This window comes from Xiphias gladius, chromosome 16, assembly GCF_016859285.1.
Source record: "Xiphias gladius isolate SHS-SW01 ecotype Sanya breed wild chromosome 16, ASM1685928v1, whole genome shotgun sequence".
Classification (NCBI taxonomy): Eukaryota; Metazoa; Chordata; class Actinopteri; order Istiophoriformes; family Xiphiidae; genus Xiphias; species Xiphias gladius.
The window spans coordinates 3,735,031-3,755,973 of record NC_053415.1 but is presented as its reverse complement, the minus strand read 5'-3'; the positions used below and the strand labels follow the sequence as shown (position 1 = coordinate 3,755,973).

Genomic DNA, 20,943 nt, shown 5'->3' with positions numbered 1-20,943 from the left:
CCTAAACCTAACCAAACTTTTACCATAGCATTGGCAGATCGAAAAAAGGGTTGGTTATTCATTTTTCAACAATCATTTTAACAGCGCATCTCTTGCCACTGTAGAGGCTCTAATGCAGAAAACAGTCCTGTGGAGACGGTCCTCCTGTACAAAAGGAGCCCATAGGTCATCTGTGCAAGCAGCTGATTATGACCCATAGTTACATTTTATTGTTAGGCAACCTGTAGCAGCCACAGTAATTATGACTGACCAAAGGAGGAAGTCAGGTGGTGGCTGTTCATTTACAACTGAAACAAATAGTCAATCTTTTTTTCTTTTAACCATGACCGCTGCATAGCCTTGATTGTGTGTTTATCATTTTAGCCATGACGCGGAATTTTCTCTAACCTAAAGGACGTACTTGTTTTAACCCAAATCACGATCTCTTCCAAAACCTAACCGAGTTGTCTTTGTGCTTTGAAATAACTGAACCGTGACAATTCCATAAGCTTAACTGCATGTTTATGGTTGTAACCACAACGACGAAGGTATGGTTGGCCTGCAGTCCTAAGGGCGCTCCTATGGGTTGTATCAGAGGGTAGGGACAAACAACCTACGCGTATAGTCGTTTAGGTTGGAGGACTTGTTGTCAATTCAGGATGTCTTAACATACAATATCAAAAGATTGATAAATAGAATATGCTATTTTCTCTGTCCTCACTTTTCAAATTATTATTCAGAATTACTACTAATAATATGATTTAATGAATAAAGAATAGCAGCTCCATCGGATTATTGAGCTTCCCCTTAATTTCTTGGCCCAACCAATTCATTTGAAATGCTAAGCCTAGTGTTTGTAAATTGAGACAGAACACAACAAGGACACTTTTTCACCCTTTAATTTTTTCCCTCATAGTATAGTGTCATCAATAACTTAAATCCATTGACTTTTCTACCAAATACATGGGGAAGCTTAGGTTTGGATGCTTTGTTAACACGTGTTATTGATTCATCCAATTGTTTTGACTCTACTTCTGCTCCCTTTAACGCATTCAACTGTAAGATTGCCACAGCTGTATAAATCATTCACTCTGACTGTTGTTCCCAGCAGAGAAGAAACCTGCTCCTTGTTTAGACAAAGTGAGAGATTTGTTTGTGTAAAATCAGGTCAAGCAGTGTGTTGTCACTCTCCATCCATCACTGAGGTCAACTCAGTCTTACTTTATCACTGTTGCTGATGTTCTCTGCAGATGCTTTAAGGCTTCCACTCCATCTGTTCCATTTTTCAGTGTTAAAGATGTTTTCTGCCTGGTGGGTTTGCAGAGTTAAATAATAAAGAGAAACAACAGAGGGGGGAGGGAGGGTAAACAAGTGTAGTTACGATTTATTGTTAAGCAATCTTGTCGAGTGCGACAATCAGTCGTTTCACCAAATGCCCCAACAGGACAAACACACAACTGGCAGTTTATTAGGTACAACACGTAAAACTAATGCAGCCTAAGACAGCAGCCCAGCAACAAATCCTACCCTCATGGAGGTTATAATCATCAGTTTTTATTGAAACTGTTTAGAGAAGTGTTGATGAACTTTATGATAATTTTTGGAGGATGTAGTTTGTGATGCTGTTGAACTGTATCACATTATACAGAGTGCTCTTTCTGTTATTTAGCTTACTTGATATAAGCTTATTGATATAATTGGGTGGACAAAATAATACAAATACCTGTCCAAATAACACAATACAATTCGACAGCACGACGAATGGCAGCCTAAAAAGTGACTGTAAATTCAAGACCCTAAAACACCTCTCTAAAACAGTTTAGGCACAAACTGAAAATTATACCCAATGTGAAGGTAAGATTTATTGCAGGACTGCTGTATATTAGATTGCATTTGTTTTAGCTAGCTGTACCTAATAAACTGCTTGATGATGTATTTTTACGTTGAAGTGACAAAGCCCTTTTTCGGTCATAGCAATTGTGATGAGACCAAAGCAGGCAGTTAGGATGTCTGCATGGATAGGAGGTTGGGGTAGATAGATGGGTTGCCAAAACACTGGAATTTAACACTGAAGACCGCTGTTTGTTTCCAGTTTGAAACCAATAGACATTGTTGTATCTTTTAACCGTGACTGTTCCACAACCTCAACTGCATGTTTATTATTGTAACCATAATGACGAAGGTCCTCTAACCTTAACAAAGTACTTATTTTAACCCAAACCACGAACTTCCCGTAAACCTAACCAAGTTGTTTTGTACCTAAACCTAACCAAACCATTTCCATAGCATTGTCACATCATAAAAGGTTTAGTTATTTCTTAACAGTTTATATGTTTCTCCTGCTGCTGGTAGGGGTGCAAAGCTCTCACTTCTGGAGGCTTTCGGTTGATACCCATAGATGAATTCATTTTCAAATACAAATGGGTCACTTTCTTAGATTTATAATGAAATACAGTTGATGTAGTTATGATTTTAGATGACAACATGCAGGTTATTGGGAAATCATTTTGACATCAATTGGTGTATTTATTATAACTTAATTCTCATAATAAAGAGTTACCTTATTCATAGTTTTCCTAATATTTATAAATGATAAAAAAAAAATATATAAAACAGAATAAAAGCTTGTACACAAAATAAAGAACCTATGATGCCAGACCGGAACGATTTACGGTTCACCCAAAAGGCGAGGACATGTGGAATAAGGTAATGAGAAGGACCCCATGTATCTGTTAACCCAGTGCATGCTTGGAGGCTTCCCAACACACCTACCTCATGTCTACCTAATGTAAGTGCAATCACATAATCAGCACTCAGCCAGTCATATAAACGCTGATCATGGTTTCAACTTTCTACTCATTTTGCCTTTATTTTAGAATACATGCGCACAGTTATTCAAGATAACATCCAGGATCAGCAAATCAATCTTCAAACTGCATTGAAAAAAACAAATTAGCTGGATGAGAATTAACAGATTTATTTAATCAAATTGTTTTGTTCTTTCTTTGTTAGCATGCTTTATTCCAACTATCAATACCATAACTTCATTTAAGAGTGCAAGTCTATAAATCATTCTTTAACCTTTTTTAATCCAAACCTGCTTCCCGAGATTTATAGAATTTTGATACTATCAAGAGCAACGGTGTTTTTATTCAATTTTTTTTCTTTTGAATTAGTCTAAATAAATATTGCCCTTTCCCTTTCTCTGCATCTTACTGCCTTCACCTACTTTTGCCTAATGGTAAGATTGCCCCTGGCTGTCAGAAATATTAATGTTTCCTTACCTTGAAGAAAAGGAGGATACTACCTTCTGGAGGTTTGGGATGAGCCATTGGTCCTGCTGACTGGAACTGGATAAAACCACTTTTCTTTATTGCTTATAAAATCTTTTCTTCAGGAAACTGTCAATTTTTTATTCCACCACGTGGCTGCAGACCAAGCAGATTACCCCAGTTCCTTCTCAGCGACATCGTCAGGCTCCTTCTGAGGTATCCTAAGACATCTGCGGCAGTTGGGAAACATTTAAAGATGTTTTGGGTCTGTCACATGAGCCCTTTCTACTGGACATAAGTGGCCTCCCAACTCTTTCTTGTAGAGTTACATTTATATGAGACTAATTTGTTAATATGTCATATTTTTCTGCCTAGAAATGCGCTTGTTTACAATGTTTTTCCGTGAAGGAAACAGTATCTTGTATGGTACAGATGACAGAGGCAGGTGGTTGGAATGGATGGAGGGAGGACAAAATGCAGGGCTCTGACACAGCAGCTTGAGATACTTGTCCTGGGTCCTGTGTGTGGTTAGGCTTAGAAACAAAGGCACTTTGGTTAAGGCAAGGGAAAGAGTGTTCTGTGTAGTGCTTCAAGTCACCATTGACTTTTTAAATATTTAACCAGGACCACAATCTATTCTTAATGTTTACCAAGTGCTTTGAGTTAGTAAACATAAGGCTACATTTACAGCATTGCTTTGAGCTAAACGCTAACATCCGCATGCTAACATGCTCATAATGACAATGCTAACATGCTGATATTAAGCTGGTTCACCATGTTAGTTTGGCATGTTAAAATGTTAATATTTAAAATTCGTCCTGAGGGTCATGTGAATGTCTTTACCAAATTTTCCATGACTTTCCCATTCATTTGAATGGAAAAGTGATCTCAGACTTTTGGACCCCACTGTATTTCAGTCTGGACCAAAGTGGTGGACTGACCACAATATGCTATAGAGTAAGGATATTGTAGGAAACAAAAGAAAGTATATTGCCAGTGAACATTTGGCACAAGCACAACCTTGCGCATGCGTTGTAGAAGTATAACTTGTGGTAGAAAAGCATTTTTAAACTAATTTTGCACCAAATTTCCCAAACTTTTTAAGGGTTTTTTTTTATCAGATTTGACTGGTGATACATGCAGTTTTTATGTCCTTGTGACAATTGAAAGTTACAGCTCTCTCTCTATTCATTTAGATAGAGGCTTGGTCTTGTTAGCCTGAAATAAATGCCCAGGGACGTTGCCAAGATGGCTGCCAAGTAGTGAGACTTGCCTATAAGGTCTTTGGTTCTACGCTAAACTCCTTCTGAACATCTGACCTTCATAACTTGTCCCTAAGGGTGAGCCCAGATCCCATATGAGGGAAGCTCATGTCACTTGAATCCTTGATTTAATTCTTTAAGTTACTACAGATCTCATAACCATAAAAAATGGGACAATTTTCAGAAATCACATGGATCTGAATGTCAGTTTTAGATTTTATTACCCTTGTTTGGCCTCTTGATACTTGAACTCCTTCACTAGGGACAGCAACCTTTTCCCAACCCAAAGGATGCAATCCACCATATTCCAGCATGTTTGACAAGGCCTCAACAGGACTGCTCCACAGTCAGCCTTTTCCACCACAGGAACATAAGTTCTTTTACCTTATTGTGTAGCCTTTGCCATGGGTTCTGCTTTTGTTTCCACAGCATCTGTCAACTTTACAAGAGTCATCCTAGACCTACATTTTTAAATGAATGTAATAATACTGATGTTTAAAAGTCATTATGTGTAAACATAAAACAAAATCCATATAATCACCACTTTATCCATTGTTGTCTGTTCCACAACACTGCACTTGCATACCTACCTACTTGATGATGTTTGTCACCTTTTCAATGATGTCTTTCAAAAACATTACAGTTTTGTAAAACCGAATGGAAAAATGCAAGGGAGACCCTTGAACCTAAGCCTCATGGGCTCTTAAAATTTCAGTTCAGGTTATGGGGAGCTCCGGTTTACAGATTATTAAATTCCTGTAGTGGAAAAGAGCTACATGAGAATCTCAAACAGAACCAGTGACACCAGTGACAACACTGACAGAGCCAAACACCCATTGAAAATGCACCAATGTGAGTGTTCATCATTCAAGAGTAATTTAACACCACATGAAAATCTTGTTTTGGCTGACCTCTCTTGTTTAACTTGCTGCTTTGATGTAGTAGTGTACACCAGGGTTTGTCAGTACATCATGGCATTACTGTTGGGTGTAACAGAGCACACTTCTGATCCCAACCAACCACACCAGTCAGTGAGGCTGGGTATGGTCAGAGGTGAAACAGACTGGCAACCAGAGAGGGCAGTGAAGCACTGCTTTGAAGGCTGGAAGTTACTCTTCAAGTAAGCTTTAAAAAAGTGTATTCCTATTTTTCCTTAATCTTTAATGCTGAGGAGGATTTCCATGGGATTGTCATGAATTAGGTCCAACAAGAACTTCAGCACAACCACATATCATATCTCATCTTGGCAAAATCCCAAACCTCTTTGATCATCCAGTTTGCTATGTTCTCTCGCCAAGAACAGTGCGGTTCATCACCATTCAAGTTCTTTCAGTGGGGTGAAATTCACAGCTGGTAGGCAGGTAAATGTCAAGATCTTTCTGATACTCCCGTAAGTGATGGAAACATGCAATATTAATCATTTTACTGTGTGTGAGCATGTGTGTGTGTGTGGTGAATATATGTTTGACATGTACTATTTAATTGTCACTTGAACTGCTCGTTGAATTGCTCCTTGAATTGCTCCTGTTCTTTAATGTATGTGTTTAGATAAATGGGTCACAAATCTATGGCTTAATTTTGATTTTCATGGAATTTATTTAGTGTAAGAAAAATATAGAATATCAGCAGCCCTATCCTAAAGACTAGATGTGTTACTAAGCTGAATATGGGCATCCTGTTCACAGCAGCAGAGGTAAGAATGGTAAAACTGAACTCCATCTTAGACAATACCTCCTGTCCTCTCTGATGTCCTCTGTGATGCATCTGCAAAGCAGTTTTAGCCCAAGGCTAAGCAGCCTGCTGTGTTTCCCCTGACAAAAGCCCTACTGCATCTTCAGCCAACAAGGATGACAGTAAGGAAGGAAAGACAGAGGGACTGTGGAAATCGTCCTGCTTTGTTTTTTAATTTATTTTCATGATTTTTCCCTTGTCTGTTATAATTACAGATTCAGCAAAATGACAGAATCAGACGGATATGTCAGTACAAATCCGTCGGTGCATTCTTGAGGATGGTGACCTCCATCTGAAAATGACTTGTGATAACAATTTTGATCATGTGAACAGGCAACCGCTATACATTGTTCACAATGACATCATGCTACTTATATGGTATTTAACACATGCAAACTGTGTCAATCTTCATCTACAAATTGGTCTTTTGCAGATGAAGATTGACACGGTTTTTATAGTGTACTGCATTTACTAAGTACATCTAAACACGTCCAAGGGTCATGCAAGGGCACAACCCTTGGTCTGTGCCTTTGCATGACCCATAAAGCAACTGTGACTTCAGGTTTCAACCAGTTAGTCAGTGAAGTAGTGCAGAAATAAGAAATTAGCATGGATCTTGGTGAGTCAAAGACATTCCTGCATAGATAGAAGAATGTGATCGGAATGTGGACAATACTATTAACACATGCATAAGGAAATAAATAACTGGGTTACTGTATGCTCTACTCTACCATCATCATCCCAAATAAACAGGATAGCTAGGATACTGGTCTGCATGTAAACCAAATCAATTACTGCTGTGCAGTGGACAGAAAACAGACAGCTGTGAATTCACTGTAGAGGGTAGAGTAATTATACACATTTTATATAGCATATACTATATAACTATGTACCAGTTATCCTGCTGACAGCTTTGTGTCTTTGCATGTGTCATTGTCTCACTCTGTCTCGCTTTGTTCCCTAGATACTCACTCATGCACACACACACACACACACACACACACACACACACACACACACACACACACACACACACACACACAAATTTTTGTGAAGCTTTTAGATCTCACAGAAGATTGGCCATGTGTTTCCTGATAAAATGTGATAGTGACCTAAAAAAATCTTACAGATGAGACAACAACAGACAGAGTGTGTATCCATTTTTTAAGAAATAATATTATAATAATAATCACCAATATTAAAACAGCCCTATGGGTCTGTGCTAACAAAGCTTTCTAAAAATAAGGGCTGCTTGTAAACATGATTTTGGACAAAAATCTTAAAAAGGAGAAATGATTCACTTTCTCCAAGCTAGTAAGCTTGACGTACTTACAGAATTGTGTTAAATCAACACAAACTATTCACGTCCAACCTTGTGTTGAATGAACATAAATTAGTTTGATACAAAGTTACTGAAATTTGATTCTGTAAGGTAAATTAAACTCTTAGACCATTTTCTCCAACAAAATTTAGTCCCATTTATTTCAACACTGATCACTTAACTGTAGCCATATTTCTTACTAATATTCCTATGTCAACTATGCTTTCAGAATTCTAAAATTTAATACATTTATAAACTCTGTTAATGTTTATGAATATAATTTAATTAAATATAAAACCAGATTTTAAACATAAGTACAATAAATTACAATTATCATCAATTATTTATATTTATCAATATCAATTATTTTTGTCTTTGTCTTGATCATTCTTAACATTACCCACTTTTATTTTTTCCCACTGAAACGATCAGACAGTATTGGTTCAAAACAGCAGGCGTCCCCATTTTAAACGGCCAAGTCAAAATGTCGCATATGAAATGACAAATATTGTCATCAAGAAAAAGAAGTACACTGCAGATATCAGCATTTCCACCTTGTGACACCAATTTGCTCATTACTGGAGTGCCTTGCGTCTCTATCTTGCACCCATATCCACCAATGCAGTCTCATTAGTAATAACATTTCCTAGTATTCCAGAGTTATTTGGCTGAGCCGGCTTCTGAAAACATTCCTCCACAATACACAAAGATATTATAGCTCATGTTTCCCATATTTTCAATTGTGCAGTCATTACAGTTACGTTGGACTCTAAATGCTATGCATGGTCTGAAATTGTGCGAACACATCACACTTTACACATGTAGCTTTTATATAATATATTATAAAACAGTATAGATATTGATCTAAAAAACTACAAATGTAGTGGATGTGATCTGGCAGGATTGAGTTGTCCCCCTATTACCTCCAACTGGCTATATCCTTCTCTTTCTTTATTTCAGTATTTGGTCTACATCTCCCCAGCAGCTGTACCCCCAACTCATTTATCTTATGGTCTATCCTATGCTCCTTCATTTTAACCCGCATCCCTCCCCCAATCTGCTTTCCTTTTCTTCCTCCTCTCCCTGATTTATCCCTGAACAAGAAATGCACTGAACCAGTGCACCTTAAATGTGCCGTGCAATGACGTCAAGATTATTCAACAATGTATCACATATGACCAAGTAAAATTGTACCATCAAATATAGTATACAGAGAACTGCACAGCAATTACAACCGTAAACCAGCAAATTGAATATTAATAATCAAATATACAAAGAACTTGACAGTAATGACAACTGTAAGATATCAATAACCCTGGCCTGGTGGTAAAAGAACCAGCCACACCACTCAGTCCAGGAATGTAGAGCTGTAGGCTTCTTACGCATGACTTTTCCAGGAACAGTGAGCCAAGAACAAGAACAGTGAGCTCTCATCACTGGTGTATTTTAGTTTTGAAGCTTTCAGTCTATCTTGATAGATCAGCTGCATCTCACTCCATTATAACCATTTAAATAACTTCTAAGGTGTAGTGGAGCTTTAACGGGTCCCTCATATTTACATTATAGAAAAGTCCAAACAGCATGGCAGGTGCAAGGGCCACCTTCTCCAGATATTGAAGTACCACCACACCCTCGAGGATTACTCCCACATCAGACTAGTCACTGCTGGGAGTCTCTCTGTTGACGTAGATCTCCACTGTTGTTCCCTCTATGGCACTTAGTGTGTTGGCTTCAGTCATGTCTCGGTGAAAAGAGAATAATTTCTCCAAGGACAAGTTAAATTTTTTGGGTTTTTTTGTTTACTCAGATCTCAATAAAACATGGCATTTTTCATGATCTACAGGCAGATTATTTTATTTCAACCCTTATTACCCGATGGCTAAGAAATGCAGCACTTTGCAACATCTTCTCACTCTGCTGTGGCACTATGCTGTAATATGGCCAGTGCACTTGGAAAGTTGCTGGCGAGAAACATGACCTGAGTTTGTTTTCACCCATCGTTTTCAACAGCCTGGCCAACAGATTGTAGGCCAACTTAGATTAAATCGAGTGAATAAACACTGCAGCGAAACAACAGTCAGAATGTTCATCACACAGGTGAATGGTAAATTCTTTTGCATTACCTTGTATTTCATTAAATTTGTTTCTTCAGTTACACCACATGAGCTCCAAACTTACACTCAGACAATTTTTCAAGTCGCAACAAAGGCTTTTTTCAGGTCTGCAAGTGTGGCAATAGTATCACAGAGTTTTCAAAAGAGAGCTGGAGAGAATGAAATCCTATGACCCCACATGCTGTAGACTAATGAGCAAAGCATTAGGTTCTACTCATATGCATAATCCCCGCAGGTAGAGGATACTGCAGCCAGACGGAGATAGAGCTGTACTTAAGACTATTGTATAATTTTCAATGTTGATAGACCATGTTGATTATAATAAAACCAATTTTAATCAAATTCAGAGTCATACAAATTTCAGCAATTAAGATAAAAGTCATTAAGACAGCTGTATAAACATTGTTCTTGCCAGCCTGTTTTCTGTTAAAATGAAGTCCTTAGAACTTAGGCCACTTGTTTTTTTTGGTAAAACATGTTTAGACAAACATTTATTTTTTAACATGTGGCAAAGGCACATTGCACACACTCATTATGTACTCCTGTAACAGATCCTCAGGATACTCGTTGAAGTAGATGCAGAGTGCTTTTATGATGCACTCCCAGCCATCATTGATGTCAACCTCAGGGATTAAAACAAAGAACACACCAACATTTTAACTCAAATTGTCAGAGGCAGGGATGAAAGTGGGCAAAGACAAAAAATCTGAAAACTGTTCTGTAGCAGAGTTGGGGTTAAAGAATCATCTTCAAAAGCAAGTATTGTTTTTAGATATGACCACAGGTGCTCATCTTCTTCGCCATCTGTAGCAGGTGGGGCTGCTACCATCTCGCTATCCCAGATTTGGCCCTGCCATGCCATTAACAGAGCAAACAAAAAAATCATATTTTTACCACAAAAACTTGAACCCACAGTGAAAGAGCTGACTCCAGAAGACATGCACAGACTGTGAGTTTGATTGTCAGTCCGCAGCAACAAAAAGCAACAGAAAAAATATTTCCACAATGCAAAACTATATTTCTCAAAAAACAAATTTCATGGTATATACTAGAGATCAACAGATTATGTTTTTCAATGGCTGATGCCAATGTTTTTATAGCAGACCAGCAAATAGCCACTATATATTTCTGAATCTGAAAAAATAAATGACACCATTGCTCTCTTCAATTTACATTTCACTGGCAAAGACCACTATATTAACAATATTTCATATAAAGGTTTTGATGGAAGTTGAGGAATCGGATGTTGAGAACAGATGAATGGATGTTGAGGGGAGGGGTGAACATGAAAGAAGGTCTCATCTGTTAGGCTGGTCTGGGAGGATGTATTGAAGACCGGCTGGAGATGCACAGAGGAGCAGAAACAGTGGAGTCCTAAATTCCAAGCCACGTATAGGCCACTTTTTACAGAAGAATAATATCAAGCATAAAAATTATGCAGATGACACCAAAATGTACCTTGCTCTGTCTCCAAGCAACCACAGTCCCATAGATTCTCTTTTCAAGAAAAGTGAACAGATCACAGCACCTTTCAGTGCTTCCAATGTGTCATAAAATAGAGTGGAAAATACTGCTGCTTGTCTATAAATCTCTATTGGCTTAGGGCCAAAATACACCTATGACTGCATTTTACCATCTGAACCCTCTGGGCCTCTCAGGTCATCAGGCAGAAGGCGGCTAACTGTCTCCAGAGTGCAAACTAAACATAGAGAAGCAGCATTAAGTTACTGTGCGGCACAGAGCTGAAACAAACTTTTAGAGGATGTTAGACTTGCTCCCACGTAGACCACCTTTAAATCTACGTTAAAAGCTTTTACATTTTGCACTGCTTTGACTGAACCTTAAATACTCATTGTGAACCATCTAGCCCCCCTTTCTCTGCTTTTAACTTGTTAATTTCCTTTAAAACTGTTTCCAGACTTTTAAGTTGCATCTGAATGTTATACTGTTTTTCTTTATTTTTGCAATGTTTTAAGGCATAATGCAAATCAATTTGAATTGGCTTTGAGTATGAAATGTGCTATAAAAATAAACTTGCTTGCCTTGCCTAAGATTAGAGAGTTCATTTAATAACAGGACAGTTTCCTACTCAGTTTAATAACTATGGCTGAGTTAAGCAAAGTAGTTTTCAGCAACACCCAACGCAAACTTGTTAACCCAAACTTGCTCACGCATCCTGAACTGCTTATCTGGCAGCTCATTATAAATCTATGAAGTATGACTGTTTCTAGCAACCTCCTCATTTCACTAAGATGCCTACATGTTTCAGCATTTAGCAAGGGACTAGTTGTGGCAGCTGGATGTACTGCCTGGATTTTAGGACAACACTGCCCTCAACAAGCCACCAGATCATGCTAAGCTTAGAACGGATTTGCAACTGACCCAAATTTGTCTAATGCTGAAAGTGCAAATAGTAGCTTTTCTCTAGTATGAATGGGAACTGTTGAAGTCCTGGTATTTCTTTTTAGTTTGTCTTGTCTCATATTCAGTGACAAAAATGATAACATACAGTTGACTATTCATTAAATATGCTGACAGTGGTGCTAATGAAAGAACAATGTGTATCATTAGGGCTATTTTTGTGCAGTGTTTTTGTTTTTCATCTTGTTTGCTTGCAGCCATTGAAATGTGAAGTGACAACAAATTCACAGGACAAAGTAACAAAAATATAATAAAACTTGTTTCCCCCACAGGCCACCTGACAAATTGCCAAATATGCATACAGAAAACATTCAGTTGCTGTTACAGGGCATCACAACTCTAAATCTCTTTGTGGATTACAGTGTCACCACCGTTTCTGCTCCAGCTGTTTCATTTTCTTCATCCCAGCAGAAGCTCTTTGGATGCTTGCCAGTGGGTGCTGCACCTTGGCGTGTGTCAATGGAAATCAAAGTCTGTGTGCATCTATTTATATATTAAAGTAAGAGGGCTTTGCAGTAGATGGCTATTGATAACTATCTAGCAGAGTGCATCAATAATGAAAAGTCTTATCTACGCTCCTCTTGAACCGTCCGGAGCTAAACAGAGCAATGTGAGGCCCCTAATGGAATTTTTTAATTCTCTCTGATAGTAACTGCATATACAGACTAACAATTACTGGCAGCCAAAAGCACACAGTCCTTGAAAAAATATAAAAATTGAAAGGTTTGTTTCCAGGGGCTTCATGTTACATTTTGATTATTTGTTTCTAGGTATGCTGCTGTCCTTGTATTCAAAATATACACCTGAGATGTACAATAACTTTTTGTATTTGTTTTCCTTCCCTATTTGAGTCCTTGAATACCTCCAGCCTCCAACAGGCTGCTTTATGGATTACTTGATTTTAATGGAAAGACTAAACAACCTCTCTGAACTCTGGGTGCCCTTATTAGACCAGTGTTACAGCTATATTAATGCTTCCTGTTCGTTAAGTATGGTTAAAGGTGAATCATGAAAGGTTTGCCTCAGATCCCCCTAAAGTTACCTAGAAGAAAGTACTACAATTGCTGCATTCTGCGAGTCTGTGAGTCAATCTGAAGCCTATATTTGTTTTCACTTATTATTGTGGGAGGCAGCATTGTGCCAGGTTGCTAGTACTACGAGAAAAAGAATGGCTTCCTTGCTTTTGTTGCTGTGAAGTTATTAGTCAAGATGGAATGTGCCTATCGGAGTAGAGTACTAAACGGAGTCTTATCGACCACTAAAAGGGCTTTTCACCATTGCCACATTCACCCATTCACATACACATTCATACAGCGCTCTTTTTTTTCCATCCCATATGGCACTTTCTACACACTCACACACCTATGACACATTGGCGCCATTTTGGGGTTCAGTATCTTGCCCAAGGACACTTCGACATGCAGACTGGAGGAGCTAGGCATCGAACCACCGACCTTACGGTTAGTGGACGACCCGCTCTATCTCCTGAGCCACAATGTCCATTAATGATGAGGACAGGGTGATTGGATGAGTCAACAAAACATGGGCTTTAACAGGGGGAGACCACTGATGTACAGCTTAACTAAATAGTAATTTTAATTAAAATGATTGTTTCCCTAAACCATTGCTTTGCAAAATAAGAGTCTTATGTTTGAAACGAATATAAGATCCCTTGGATTGCCATCTTCTCAAACCTGGACATTTATATATTTGCTATGGGAAGAATGTTGAAAATAGAGTCTCCATTGACAGTAGGCAATCTTTCACAATAAGGTGGAAATAACAATGTCAGGCATGTGTAAAGTGATAAAAAATGCAGGACTCCTCTCTCATTTACCCTTTTCAGTGCTGCTCCACAGCAGGCAGTAATAAGCAATGAGTCTGATTTGTATATTTTACAGCTACCAGTGGCAACACTGAGTATTCTGTGCCGGTAGAGGATTGCTAACCTAGTCATTTAAAGTTGTGTTTATACTGCAAATACCGTGAAATTTTGCAGAACTGTTGGGTGATCTTGTGTGAACATACCAAACACCATAGCACTCCAACTGGTTGTGAGGGACAAATCCATAACACTTTAACATTAAGACTTTAATGGAAGAGCTGTTTTTGGTCTGAGTAAATTAAGCCTTGTAGCTTTTTTCCCACTTAATAAGTAAAATAGAAGCATTTCATATTTTCAGCATTCTCCACCCAATACGTTTTGCGAGCCGCTGAGTGACTGAAATATCTCGATTCAGTTAGAGGCTCATCCAGGACTGGGATATGGTAGATGTGGTATTTAATGATCAGGGCTATAAACTGAGAACTTGTGTTCCAAGGTCACTAATGGAGATTCTGAGTTGGCATCTGGCTCTCCATATTGTGTTGTTGCAGGGTTCCTGGTCAGTAGTGACAGTTACAGATCTTAAAGGTGCTTAGTTGGATATTTATAGAAAAGACTTCCCCAAACAAACTCCTTTGCCTTCGATTATTTCAGATAAACATGCTGAACTGCCCTGACAAGGGTCTGTCTTTTGTGGGGCTTTTGTATGTGCTTTGCCTTTCCAAAACAGAGAAAAATGGTTTAAGTCTGGAGTGAGAATTTGTCAAAATCAGGTGATCTGGACTCTGAGTTGAACTGTCTCCTTTAAAGTATTCAAATTGACATACAGAAACTAATATACCATTATCTAATCTATTCATTTTTATATCTGGGATCTTAAAGTAGCTAATTTCAACTTGAGGTGTGTCACATCTTGTAAATACATCCTATTTTTGCAGTGTTGAGTTTGTCTTCAAAGTAAGAGGCTGACTAACATTGAAGATGAACTTGCCCAAAATAGAAACATGATTGAATATTATCACTGCATAAATTTATGTAGCCTCACTGCAGGTGCATATTGCTAATTTATTTACATGCCGTGCCTCTGGGATGTAGAAGTTGAAGAAACATTAAATGAGGACGACAGAAATAGCTACAAGAACTCAGAACAACAACAACAACAGTGGCTGCAGGGAAGATTAAAAAAAGTTGGGAATTTGGAGCTTTAGAAATCATTTGATCTGTAAGAAAGGTGCAGATATTCTCTGACAAACTCTGAAAGCCCAGCCTGATTCATTTCAAATGTGTTGACAAAGAAAACAGAAGTGAAGATGCTTTATATTAATTCTTGAACCAGTTGCAATCAGTCATGCAATGGTGGCTGGTGTAAAGAACTCAACCAGTTCAACCATCATGTCACACTGCACAGTCCCAAGTTCTACTTTCCATGAATGTCTATATAAATTCTCTAGGATTTATCTCTGCAGCGTGTCTACTTTGGCCCAATAGCATCACAACAACAGAATGAACAATAAGGGAGTGTCATCTGAAACAGCTTGACCAAATGACTGAGAGAGTGAATTACGTTGAAGAGCGTCTCAAGAGGAGTGAGAAGACATCCATGGGTGATAAAAGACTTTTCGAAGAACAGAGGAAGTCCAAACAGGAGAAGAATAATGTGATTGAGAAGTTAACTGACGAAATAAGGACCATAAAAAGTGAACTCGCCAAGATTAAGGAAATCCTGAATAATCATGCGAGAAATAAGAACATTCTGTTCAAGCCGTTGCCTCCAGAGAGGCAGGAGGCACAGGAAGCAGAGGCTTTGAAAGCTAACGTCTTGTCTGACAGTGATGCTCAGGATGAGCAGAACAGGGATCCTCAAGTGTCAGCAGTTAGGCAGGGTTTGGAGAGAGGTTTGGAGTCCAGTCCAAGTAGAGTGCTGCCTTTGACCAAAGACCCCACACTGTCCTCAGCCAACAACGACACACTGATCAGAAATTCTAACCTGGATAGCGACAGCTCAGAATATGAGGAGAAGATGGAGCTATACGTTACTTCTCTGATTCCCAGCAGCCACTGGATCTGGTGAAGGAGCTGCTCGAGCAAAATTTGTTGATTCAGACGTCCACAAGTGTGGACTAGATACTGGAGGTGCTCCGGAAGACCATCAAGATCACTGTGAAGAAAATGAAAGAGGATGAAGAGAAGCTAATGTTGCAGGTCCATGACAAAAGGAACAGAATTGATAAAGAAAAGAAGAGAGCTGTCTAACTCAAAAAGAAAGTTTAGCTCCAGGACTCATTGAAAACAGAGGACCAGGATATTATGTTGGATGCTATGAGCGTGAAGGTGATGGAATTGTATCGCTGCTGCGTGATAGCTGGTCGACCGGAACCTTGGAGAAGCTGTCCAGTGTTGAGTACCATATGTCGTTACTAATCCAGCATCCGTGAAGAAAGCTTGGAGACACTAATGCATATCAAGGACATTGAGAAGAGGAGCAGGCTGCGTGAAGGAAATCTGAGAGTGGAGAGAAACTGGAAAAAAGGATGAAGAAGTTCATGCAAAGATTGCTCTTTGATACCAAAAAAATAAGCGGAAGAAAGCTCATGCCCAGATGAATACCAGTTGAGCAGTAGATCAAAGTCGACAGAAAGACAAACTCCATGCCTACCTCTTCACTGCTGAGGACGTCGAGAAAAAATTAAATAAATAAATATTATGTTTTCCGTGCCATGAAAGTGAATCCAGACAGGCTGGATAAACATATGCCCTGTGCACCAGTTTGACTGCACCAGCTTTAGTCCCAAGGTAGTTCCTTGACCAGGTCTAAAATTATTTTTGTCTCCGTTTTCAAAACAGAGCCAAATGTCACATCATCTATGTGTCAGTCAACTCTAATTGGAAAATGGATTATATTTTGTTCATGAGCTGCACAGTAAACTGCTCCTGCTCAGAATATTGTATTGTAGATCATGACGTGTGTCAAACCAGGCAGCAGACATCTTTATACACGATCCATTTGCAGACAGGGTGTTAATCAATTAGTAGAGGACGGGTTTTGTACTGAGGGAAAATTGAACTGTTGGCCAGGTGATACATATGCTTTTCACCCAGCTATATGCAACGATGTAATGTAATGGTATTGGAAAACATAAATTAAGACTCTACTTGCATTAGCTTTGATTTTGTTCAAACTTAGTGTGTTAAACTACATGGACTATTGATTATTTTGAAGTCTTTCGGCATTGTGCTGACATGGGCATTTGTAGTTGCTTGTCTTTTCATTTACCTATTTAACACCGAATATGATAATATAAATGCTGCTCACGGCTGCAGTGTTTAATTAAGTGGGAACATGATTCTATTTTTCATCTGCCATTGTTCTCTAACTGTGGTTAATAATGAAATGTGGTTTTAGAATCGACACTGGTCATGGGAGCAGTCAGTGACCGCCATCACCAACACGTTAGCCTTTTTAAAATTGTGTCTGCACTGGAAGCAGTCATTACAAATCATTTCTGGTTTGATTTTAGTATATCTGCATAAACATGAAAGTGAAGTGATGATGAAAACAGAGATGAAATTATAAAAAAAAAACACACACACAAAAAAACACCTAAATTACAGTCATTAAATTTGGACAAAGTTTTAAAAAATCCCTTAAATTACAATGTGCGACTGCCTATGAATGTTTTCTTTTCATTCAACAATGATGATAAAAAAGCCTGCAGAGCATTCTTGGTTACAGATGGTTATAATGCTTATACACATAAAGATTATAAAAGAGAAATCAATCATCATATCATAAAAAGAATACACAATCTGTGTATGAACGAGAGAAGAATAAAAATGACGTGATGTAATTTTTCTCTTTTGTCGTAGCTTCTTGTTTTGTTATGTTATGTTGTATGTTGGCTGCGGTATCATCTATTATTAAGCTAGGCAGTTAGTAATTTATCTTACAGAATATCAGATCAAAAAGAAAACATTATTATAGGGCAGCGGGGCCTTCAAAAAGCTATTTTCAATCCCTTTGGATTATATTGGAGATTTGTGGATGGCTCACACCGGTCAGTTTTAGGAGCTGATTCATATAAATTGCTAAAAGGCTAAATGGGTTTAATCTTCTATAAAAGGCAGGTTTTATTGACATATTACAGTTTTGAATCCTTAAATAAAGTATGATATTACAACCTGACAGTTCTGAAAGTCATTTCATACTCTTGGACATTTCAATAAGAATGGGATCTTAAGAGGAGACTTTGTGGTTTAATAAGTATTATCAATATGAACTGAAAATGACTAAATTAAATGTATTACCATTAACTCCCAGTGTGGTATTCTTTTATTTTCATATAATCACAATGGTTATCCTGTTTCCATAGCTGTATTTTTACCACTGTACTTTCTCATTTACTGGGTCAAACATCATTAAAATATTATAAAATTTCTCTTTTGAACATGTGTTGCAGGCTTAGGGTTATTCCCTTTGTGGAATTAGTTTCTCTCCTTCTATTCTCTCTGTAATTACAAAAAGTCTTAAATAGACCAATGCATTAATCATTTTCCATCAGCCATGCACCCATACTGTACAGTGAAGTGTGTCATAGAGCCAGTCCCAAATGCAGCCAAGAAAATACAGAAAAGTTGAAATGTGATCCTGTTCCTTGCTTTGAATGTGGGTTCAAGGTTGAATCTGTACCTACTCACACACATTCACATTATGTACATCCACATAAAATGAGTGACTGCTTTTAATGTACAATGCAGTTAAAATACAGCATTGGCATTTTACTTCAAGCTCCATAACACAGCATAATAGCACTACTGAGGAACTTCCACAGGAATTTTTATGGTCTTATCACATAGCTCCAGTTTGCAAGGAAAGGAACACTTGCATATGCAGCACTGCAGGACCTCCTCTCTATTTCCTCTTCAAGAGGGTGCACAATCCCCAGTGTACCCCCTACCCTTGGCCCTATACCATCACTGCTCCTCTGACTCTCTACAGACCCTGTGTCTCATTTATAATTAATGGGCAACATATAAAAAGGTGAGGGAAAGCCCCCCCAGAGAGCGAGATTGAAAACAGACTTGAGGAGTTGCATGTTGAAAGAGAATTGTAATGTGAGAAAGGTATAAAAAGAGAATTACAGCATGGTGCTGCATGGGCTAGGTTCTGGCTAGCTAAGCTTCTACTTTAAGAGTAGTCTTAATCAGAATAGAGGCAAGAAGGTCATCTGCCTAATTCAGTGTGAATAAAGAGCTAAACATCCCACCTGACCTTTTTTAAATCAAAGTAAAGGCTCACACATGGATGTACAATACCGTTTCAAATACTGGTTCTGTGCAGCGAGGAATGAGGAATGGCCTTGTTTGTGAAAAAATCAGCAACCCTACAGAGGTTGCTGATTTCTTTTTAATGCCCTATATCTGATAACCAACCTGTTTATATACTACTAATTTGCAACAGGAAAAAGGATTTTAGAAAGGAACTTCATGCTGCCTCGATTATGTTTTTTATCTCCACAATTAGGAAACACTATGACAAATAATACATTTGGCAAGTTGCAAAAAATGGATACTGAACCTATCAGTAAAATGTTCAGGAGCGCGCCTTGGGGCTGAGGCTGGAGCTTTCCCATCTGTTCTTTGGTGGTTTAGTATTGGGTTTCAAAGTGTTCACTTGATATCCCGGGAATCACTGCTCCAGTGTCCAAGCTCAGTTATTGGTACCTGTGCTTACATACACTTGCTTTTATACACTATGCAAGAGTAGTGTTGATGGTTAAGCTCTGCTCAATCTGCTTGTTCTGGCAATCGGCTACATTCCACAGTGCGAGTATTGCGCTTGCATATGCAGGCGCAAAACTAGAGACCATCTTGTGATGGGTTCCCGCCAGCCGCAACGCCAGTCAACACGTTGACGTTCCAACCCATGAGTACTCAGCAGTCATGACTTCATTATTACAACTGCAACAGCAGCAGCTGGTAATAAAAATAATCTGTGTGCGTGTCATGGCAAATGTGGTCCTGGAGACACCTTCTATGGTGGGAACCACTAAAAAGGCAGCTGTTTATATGTCTGTCTGTCTGTCTGTAGACAGATTTTCACAACGCGATAGTGCATGATACAATCACGAAACCTTGGACAAACAAAATGAAAGCGAAGTTTGAAGATGGGTGTGGTCTGACCCATGAATCCTGAGTACTGATGTAATAATGTAGTAATGACTACTCAGTACTCATGGGTCAGAACATCAACATGTTGACAGGTGTCGCAGCTGCTGTGATCCCATCACAAGGTGGTCTCCTGTTACATGAGTACTCAGTTGTCATTACTACATTATTACTACATTAACAGAGACAGACAGACAAATAGCCACCAAAGTAAAGAATACAACCTCTGTGGTAGTTCCCGCTACAGTAGGTGTCTCCTGGACAACATTTTGCCATGATGACACGTACACAGACTCCCAATGCTGCAATGTGTTGTTTGGGCACCCTGGTGCATGTGACAGTGAGTTCTGATCCCTGAGTTGTCTAAATATTCGGTTTTAGGTCGGCTCTGTCCCTAAAAAATCTTTTGTAAAATCTTCGGTTCACGCATTCATGCATGTAGGTTCTCATTTTCGGCCATGCTCACCACCAGCGTCACCTGTAAACAGTGACAAACCGGCACGGCTAATTACTGTTCATTCTGTGGGAAACTTAATGCACTCTCTGTAAGCTGGTGTGTGTATTTTGCCAAAGATCATTCGTGTCACTTAGTAGCACTGTTGTTCTATCCCATTAGATTGTTTGTTGTCGCGGTTCCAACAACCCCAACAGAGTTAAAGGATCTAACGTTTGCTAATCATGTCACATCAGTTCAGCTCTCATTCATACAGCTTTAATTAAGCCTATCGATAGTTTTAAATCAGGACTTCAGACTTCCAGTATTTGCAGCATTTAGCTAGTGAAATAGAAACCTGGCGCATATGAACATTTTTCCATGTATACTAAGCATCTTAGGCAAAAATAAATAAATAGA

At 38.6% G+C, this 20,943-nt stretch overlaps 1 pseudogene; it reads left to right on the top strand.

Annotated features, from left to right (window-relative positions):
• Positions 1–5,484: 5,484 nt before the first annotated feature.
• LOC120801612 lies at positions 5,485–16,623 on the top strand (annotated as a pseudogene).
• The last annotated feature ends 4,320 nt before the right edge of the window (positions 16,624–20,943 follow it).